The sequence below is a fragment of the Cyanistes caeruleus genome, chromosome 17, assembly GCF_971803275.1.
Source record: "Cyanistes caeruleus chromosome 17, bCyaCae1.hap1.1, whole genome shotgun sequence".
NCBI lineage: Eukaryota > Metazoa > Chordata > Aves > Passeriformes > Paridae > Cyanistes > Cyanistes caeruleus.
In genome coordinates, this window is record NC_141717.1 from 16102737 (window position 1) to 16111284 (window position 8548).

At 56.6% G+C, this 8548-nt stretch overlaps 2 long non-coding RNA genes across 2 annotated transcripts; one reads left to right on the plus strand and one right to left on the minus strand.

The window, feature by feature from the left end:
* Positions 1–1512: 1512 nt before the first annotated feature.
* Positions 1513–5480, minus strand: LOC147650093 (uncharacterized). The gene is made up of 2 exons (XR_015277468.1): positions 2255–5480; positions 1513–2148 (listed from the first exon to the last, which is right to left on the minus strand). It is a non-coding gene; the product is annotated as an uncharacterized LOC147650093 (long non-coding RNA).
* Positions 5105–6467, plus strand: LOC111935820 (uncharacterized). The gene is made up of 3 exons (XR_015277467.1): positions 5105–5131; positions 5815–5913; positions 6044–6467. It is a non-coding gene; the product is annotated as an uncharacterized LOC111935820 (long non-coding RNA).
* Positions 6468–8548: the final 2081 nt, after the last annotated feature.

Here is an 8548-nt window from a genome sequence, read left to right on the forward strand (position 1 = left end):
TGTTGCAAGAAAACGAATTCCTTCCCTACAGCTGATACACACGCAGTCAGAGGTGACTGTCTGGGCACAGCCGAGGGGGCGACGCGCGACCGTGGCGCTGCGGGAGCGGCTGCAGCCGCGGGCGGATGGGGTGTGATTCCCTAATGGCTGGGAGATCCGTGAGAAAAACAATAAAATTGTCCGGTTTGGCAAGTTCCTTGGCTGAATAGGTGGCACTGCCGTGCGGTGGGCGCTGGAGAAGGGCGCAGCGCGGCCGGCAGGGAGGAGGGGGGTCAGGCTGGGACTGCCAGCGAGGGCGTGAGCAGACCCAGGCTCGGCTTTAAACTCTCCCACTGGAGCAGAGCTCGTCTAAGCGGAGGCAGCTCTGAAGCAGTTGCTCTGTGGTGATGATTTCATTGAAATCTTATTTAACCTTCTGGCAGAAGTGGCAGATTCCCAGAGGGTCCCCGGGGCTGATGTGGAGCCAGCAGGGCTCTCACTCACCCGGTAGTGATGAAGGGGAACATCTGGTGAGCAGAGTGTGAGTCTGGGCACAGCTGCCCTGGCCCTGCTGCCCAAAGTCAGAGCGCGGCTGCTCACGGGGCACATCCCAACCCTTCCCGGGAATAGCGGCCAGGCCGCTGGGAAAGCCGGCACGGGGGCTCTGCTGGAGTGAAATCCTCCCTGGAGCTCCTCAAACAGCCTCAGCAAGGGCTGCCTGTCCCGCAGGCTGCAGGCACGTTCTCACAGAATCACAGAACGCTCTGGGTTGGAAGGGAGCTCTCATCATTCCAAGGGCGGGGACACACCTGGACACATCTGGACACATCTGGACACATCTGGACACATCTGGACACATCTGTCCCAGGCTGCTCCAAGCCCTGTCCAGCCTTGGGCACTGCCAGGGATCCAGGGGCAGCCGCAGCTCCTCTGGGCACCTGTGCCAGGGCCTGCCCACCCTGCCAGGGAGAACTGCAACTCCCTCACCCTTATTTGCTACTATTGGAAAGGGGGTTGTTCGAGAAGGCTGATTCAGATGCTAATTAGGCCTCTTAATTGCCGTAGTTGCTGATTGCCTGTGTTAAAAACAGTCAAAGGAGAGTTGCACCCCCATCTCAGGGCAATATTTTAAAGCAGAGCAGTGACAGGGCTGGCGGCGCTCAGCACGGGGAGGATGGAGTGGAATAGTTCGGCAGGAAGGGACCTGCAGGGACCATCTCGAGCTTCCCGAACAATCGGGTTTGATTGTGGCTGACCAAAAGCTAAACCAGGGCCTTAAGGGCACAGCCCAAATCCCTTTTTAACCCTGTCATGCGTGGGGCACGGAGCCGGCTGCGGGCAGGGTCTGACACCCTGGGGACACAGAAATCTGTTTGTTTGTGCTCAGGGGGGCAGAGCGGGCAGTGATTGAAGGTGTTTACTGCCTCGTGTAATATCTTCCCTTTGTGCCGGTGTCTTTCCCCTGGAAGAGAAAATCGATACCCAGGCTAAATCTGGAGGCTTCAATATTTCTCAGAGAAGTGCAAATCAATATGGATTTCTTAACAAGTTTAATTTCAATACCTGAAAGCGCACATTCTTCCCATTTCCTGACCTTTCCAATCCCCAGGGGAGGAGGATTAAAAAGATTTGTTCAAATTCAACGAATTGAATCAGCAAATGCTCCATTACCTTGTTTTCTTTCCTCCAGACCTTGATGAACAGTGCGATAGCCCATGGTGTCCGCCGGGCACGGTGCCCGCAGCGGGGACAGAGCAGCCCGGGCTGCCGGGGCCACCCCGACATTCCCCCGCTCCCTTCTCCGAGTGCCAGCGGACCCGCGTCCCACCGTGAGCCCGATCCCCCCCGTGCTCTGCGCCGCCTGATTGATGGTGCTGCAGTGCTCTATATTTATCCTACAATGGCTTTGTGCAGCGTTAGATCATCGGGGGAGCACCGTAAACACTGCGAAACCCGAGCGGCCAGGGAACGAGAGGGGGACACTCCGTCTCTGCCCTCGGAACCATCCCGAGGAGCGCAGAGCGAGGATCCATCCATCCCGAACCTCGGGTCCCGCTGGGCCAGTGCCGGCTCCAGCAGCGGCTGCACCGCGGGCTCACCCCCAGCTCCCCGCGGCCGGAGCAGAACCGGCCACGGTGGGCGCGAGGCCCGGGGCTGCTGCTGCTGCTGCTGCTGCTGCTGCTGCTGCTGCTGCTGCTGCTGCTGCTGCTGCTGCTGCTGCTGGTGTTGGTGTTGGTGTTGGTGTTGGTACTGGTGCTGGTACTGGTGTTGGTACTGGTACTGGTGTTGGTACTGGTGCTGGTACTGGTGTTGGTACTGGTACTGGTGTTGGTACTGGTGCTGGTACTGGTGTTGGTACTGGTACTGGTACTGGTGTTGGTACTGGTACTGGTGTTGGTACTGGTGCTGGTACTGGTGTTGGTACTGGTACTGGTGTTGGTACTGGTGCTGGTACTGGTGTTGGTACTGGTGTTGGTACTGGTGCTGGTACTGGTGTTGGTACTGGTACTGGTGTTGGTACTGATGCAGGTACTGGTATTGGTGCTGATGCTGGTACTTGTGCTCCTACTGGTGCTGATGCTGATGCTGGTGCTGGTGCTGGTACTGATGCTGGTACTGGTACTGGTACTGGTACTGGTGCTGGTGCTGGTGCTGATGCTGGTGCTGATGCCGGTGCTGGTGCTGATGCTGGTGCTGATGCCGGTGCTGGCACTGGCGCTGATGCTGGTGCTGGTACTGGTGCTGATGCCGGTGCTGATGCTGGTGCTGGCACTGGTGCTGATGCTGGTACTGGTACTGGTGCTGGCGCTGGTGCCGGTGCCGGTGCTGGTGCTGATGCTGCAGGCACACAGCTCTCTCTCTCTCTCTCTCTCTCTCTCCCTCTCTCTCTCTCTCTGCCCGGGGCAGCTGGAGTCGGCTCCCAGTCCCGGCTGGGCTCTCGCTGTGCCGGTCCCGGGGCTGCCGCTCCCGTTCGCCTCCCAGGGGAGAGGTTTAATCGCTGTGTTGGTGCTGTGATGACAAACCCGGCGGGGAAGCGCTGTCAGCCTGCGGGAGCTGCTGCTGGCACCGAGCCGCCGAGGGGAAATGGCAGCTGGGTCCCGGCTGCAGCGCACAGCTTCGCCTTGCGCCGCTTTTCCCTAATTCCACATCTACATCAGGACAAATCGGGGCCCTCTCTGCTGTTTGCTGCGAGGGAAGCTCCCTAGTCCCTATTCCTGCGGGCTGTTCCTTCCTCAAAATCATCCTTTGTCCTTTCAGGCTTTGATTTTTTGGGGGATTTTCACTCTTTGCCATAGCTCATGAGAGTCTGGGTAAGGCCGAAGCGTTTACATGGTGTGTTGATTATTTACTTGATGGACAGTAATGGTTTCTGTGGTGCCATTACTACCTGTCATCTAAATCCAAACGCTGAGGTGCTGTAAAGGGCAGCCTTTCACTGGGGGCTGGAATAGCTTCTCCAGCATCATTATCCTGCACATCCGTAAATCTCCGGCCGACCGCAGCCACTAAACACAGCTCTCAAAAGTTCCCCAGAAAATTTTCAACAAATAAGACTTTCCCCTGCTCCTTACTGATAAACTCCTCTCCCTCTGCCATTATCCTCCCTCCAGGAGGGAGGAAAGGAAGAGGAAATCCTCCTTCAGCACTGGAGGAGGTGTTGGAGAAGGTCAGCAGGAGCTGGGGGTGTTTGGGGATGGGAGCTCTGTGCCTGTGGCTGCAGCTCTGGGGCCGCTCCAGAGCCCTGGCAGATGTCCTGGGAACACCACGGGAAACAGTGATGCAGGTAAATGCAATTAGGAATGAATTACCACAGCTTCTCATTGCCTGCTCCTGGTGTTTCATAGCCAAAAGATGGAGACAGACTGTTCACCAGAGCACGTGGTGACAGCACAAGGAGGGATGGCTTCACACTCCCAGAGAGCACGTTGAGGTTAAAGCTCTTCCTTGGGGGGCTGAGGCCCTGGGGCAGGGTGCCCAGAGAAGCTGCAGTGTCCGAGGCCAGGCTTGGAGCAGCCTGGGATTGTGGAAGGTGTCTGGAAGATGTCCCTGTCCGTGGCAGGGAGTTGGATGGGGTGCTGCTCTCACTTTGCTGAATTAAAGTTTCAGTTTCTTTAATAACCTGCAGGTCCGCTGGAAAATTGTGACGAGTGGCATCAAGAAGCAACTCGGTAAGTTTATTTTGATGAAATACAATAATTATCATGCTTAGCAGCTGTTGCTATTTAAAATAAGAAAAAACGGGGCTTGCATTGAAAATGTTTTGTAAACCATGTGCACCAACAATCTGTTCCAATGAAACCAGCCATTATGGAAACGGTATAATAGCAGGAGCTCATTATGGAAAGTTAAATTGCAAATCATATTTTGTTTCAAATGAGCTGGATGAATGCATAATTTGCCTCAAAGAAATAGTTTTGTAGTTCTGATCCTCCTGCCAAGAGCTGAAGCTCTTGGGCTGCAGCTGCCGGGGCAGCCTGATTGTCCATTTCAAACTGCAGGAAGTTTGGGTTTCAAAGGAAGATTTGAAGGAAGAAAAAGGGGAAAAAAAGTGGAGGAATAAAAGGCAGAGCAGTGGGAGCTCCCAGTTGGTTTCCTGTGTGAGATTCTGGTGGTGCAGGGTGGGTTTCAAACACTCCGGGGGTCTGTGCGGGGCTGATCGCGTCCCTGTGCTGGAGCCAGACCCCACAGCACGGGCAGAGCTGGTTCCCCAGGAGCCCAGGTGACAGAGCAGGTGACAGAGCAGGTGACAGAGCAGGTGACAGTCGAGGTGACAGCCAGGTGACAGCCCAGGTGACAGCCCAGGTGACAGTTGAGGTGACAGCCCAGGTGACAGCCCAGGTGACAGCCAGGTGACAGCCAGGTGACAGCCAGGTGACAGCCAGGTGACAGAGCAGGTGACAGAGCAGGTGACAGCCAGGTGACAGTCGAGGTGACAGCCCAGGTGACAGCCAGGTGACAGCACAGGTGACAGAGCAGGTGACAGAGCAGGTGACAGCAGGTGACAGCCCAGGTGACAGCCAGGTGACAGTCAAGGTGACAGCCCAGGTGACAGCTGAGGTGACAGCCCAGGTGACAGCCCAGGTGACAGCTGAGGTGACAGCCCAGGTGACAGTTGAGGTGACAGCCCAGGTGACAGCCAGGTGACAGCCAGGTGACAGCCCAGGTGATAGCCCAGGTGACAGCCAGGTGCCAGCCAGGTGCCAGCCGTGCCTGGGAAGGGCAGCACGTGCGGTGTCACTCGGGCTGGGGGGTGGCAGCTGTCCGGGTGTGGTCCCCCCATGGCGGCACTGGGGGGGTTCCCCCAGCTCTGGCTGGGCCAGGGAGCCCCCAGAGAAGCCTCAGAGCCGCAGGGCTCTGTCAGCTGAGGTGCCACATGAGCAGTAATGGCATTTCCTCGTGGCTGGGTGGCTCTGGGGACAGGCAGAGGTGGCACGGGGGACACGGAGCTGATGCCACAGCCGGACCCTCTGCCGTGGGGACCAAGGCCAGAAACCGCCCGGAGCCCCCCGTACGCCCAGCACAGGTGACTCTGTCCCTTTTGGCAGGGACACGAGGCACAGCAGCCGTGCTCCAAGCACCAGGAGCTTGTGCCAGGGTCACCCCAGCTGCGGTGGCTCTGCAGGGACGAGGAGCTGTCCCTCTCCTGCACCCCAGGCGTTCCCCGTGCCCCACTCAGGCACTCTCGGGGTGCTCCAGGGGCTCCCCAGCCCCGCTGCCGCATCCAGCCCAGCCCAGAGCAGCTCAGTTAAATATTAAATCCAGCAGCTGCTGGCAGCGTTGGGGGGTGGGCAAAGACAGCAGAAGCAATTTGCAATTAAAATGTGTTTATCTTAGGAAAGAAGTCCCGGAAACTTGTAATTAAAATGTTTATACCGAGGGCAGGATTTCATAGCCTGAACCCTCAGAAATCTCAGTGAAGCAGCAGTGGCACAGGTGAGGCTGGCACAGGACAGGGTTTGGCAGTTGTACAATCACAACCCCAAACTCCCCCTTTGCTGGTCCTGCAGCAGCAGAGTTTGGGTTGAGAATCTGAATTTACATCCTCTTTATATTTATTTCACAGTGATAACAAGAAAAATAAATAGAAGAAGCATCGAGCTGGCTCTGGGTGAGTGGAGAAGCCATAAATCACTCTCAGAGTGTGTCCCAGAGGCTCTCACCTCAGGGCTCAAGTGCCTTTTAACCTCCCGGATCATGGAAACCCTGCAGCCGCTGCTGTTGGGCTCCAAAAGAAGCCTTTGGGGCAGCTTTTCCAGCTGAGCTAGAGCGAGTGCCCTGCACTGCTGCCCCTCTCCCCACCAGCCCCTTCAGCAGCCTCAGCCTCAGCCTCTCCTGGCTCTGCTCCCATTCCTCGCTGCTGCTCCAGGTGGCTGGGAACTCTCTGGAGTGCTGGAGCTGCCCTGGTTAACTGAGACTGCCAGGATGCCAGGGCATAAACCCCAGAACAGAGAAAATTCTATTAAACAACTGTGAAAGAAATCATTTATTTCCATTTTGTCTGTGTTTTGGACTGAAGGAAAAGCCCACAACTCCAGCAATCCAACTTTTCCTGCCAAGCCGTGAAGTGTGGCAGGAGTTTCGTTAGCTTGGATCATCACTGCTCAGAATGTAATCATCTTTAAAAGGAATAAAAATGTAAACCCCATTGCTCAGAGGCTGCTGAAGGCTCTGCATGTTCAGCATCCCCCCTGCAGCAGCCCAGGGCTGTTCGGTGATGCCTCGTGTGCCCAGCCTGGGGTGTTACAGGTAAGTGCTGGGGATTTAGCAGACCTGTCCTGGTGTCCTGACCTTTCCACCTGCCTTCTCCTGCCCTCTCCAGAGAAGCAGCTGGGGCTGGAGCCTTTCCTTGTAACACAGCAAGGAGCACACGACTGGGCTGGGAGCTGAAGGAGCAGACACTGCCATGTTCAGAGAAAGAATCAGAGAATCCCAGGCTGATTTGGGTGGGAAGGAACCTTAAAGCTCATCTCATTCCACCTCCTGCCAGGGGCAGGGACACCTTCCACCAGCCCAGGGTGCTCCAAGTTCCGTCCAGCCTGGCCTGGGACACTTCCAGGGATCCAGGGTCACCCTGTGGCCAGTGAAGTGCTGGTGAATGCCAAAGGTGAGCCGGGTGCTGGACCCTCCTGGTCTCAAGGAGGTCTCTCATGGTGTGACCACATGGAGCCCACAGGCCAGGCTGAGGATGCCAGGGGAGGTTGTGGCTGTGGGATGGAAAGGTCTGGATGGAGAGGAGAGCTCAGCACAGCACCCACAAAGCTCCAAGCCTCTGCTCCCAGTCCGAGCTCCTCAGTGGAGCCCGAAGCACAGGGGGACAGGAGTGTGAAATCTGCCTGCAGGGCTGGCCAGAGCTGCTGGACACCACGGGCAGCAGGACGGGCCTCAGAGGAGGCTCTGGCAGGAGCTGCCAAGGCTTTGTTGAATATTCATCTGTAGGAAATGGTTATTCATGAGCACAATGAAGATTATCGTTCTGAATTCCGAGCTACTCAGCCCAGCTCCCGTTTGATGTGGTGAGGCTCTCGCAGTGCATTTGCATCAGAGAAAGCATTACTACTTTTGATGAGGAGAAGGATTACAGGAGAAATCTGCATAAATTTATTGGTAAATGTCATTTAGCATGTGTCCAAGTGTAATTCATCACAGGGCTGTAGTGCAGCCTGGTGACTCATACAGGGCTGGGGTTTTTCAGCAGACAGATAAATGACCCTTGGGACAAAATTACCTCATTGCTGTGAAATCACTGGAGTTGCAGGTGAGCAGAGCCTGCTCGGGACAAGCCCCGCGAGGAATGCCAGTCCTGGGGGATGAGAGATGGGAAAAGCCAGTCCTGGGGGATGAGAGATGGGAAAAGCCAGTCCTGGGGGATGAGAGATGGGAAAAGCCAGTCCTGGGGGATGAGAGATGGGAAAAGCCAGTCCTGGGGGATGAGAGATGGGGAAAGCCAGTCCTGGGGGATGCTCGCTGCTCTTCCTCTGCCTGCTGAGCCTCACCCAGCTCTGCTCGTGTGCCCAGCACTCTCCATCTGCCTCCAGGCTCACTGCTCCCTCCCAGCACAGAAACGTGCTGAGGATTTATCCCAGCTGCGCTCCAGCTGTCAGGGACATCCCTGCGCTCCTGGCTTCCCTCCCGGAAGCCCCCACAAGCCCAGCCCCTCCCAGGGGCACTGAAGGACCTGCAGCAGCCTCCTCGGAATGGGTTTCCTTGCAAATCACCAGCTTGGTGCCCACTCCAGGCTGTGACAGGGTCACTCTGCAGCTGCAGGGTTGTTGTACCCTTGATTAACTCTCCCAAGGGAAGTGTTTATCCACGGCGGCGTGTCCAGCTGCCTGGGCTCTGATCTCCTCGGATTTCCCCGTGTGATGCGAGGATGTTGTACATGTTGTCTGTGACGGGGGAGGACAGCCAGCACAGCCTCTGTGACAAGCTCAGAGCAGCTCCTGCCAAAGCAGAACGTCAGTCCCAGAGCTCAGCTGGAGCTGGATGTCCTCGTCCATCCCCACAGAGCCCATCCCTGCAGTCCCAGTGTGCCTTTAGCTGTGATTCCAGCCTGGCAGAGGTGAAAGTC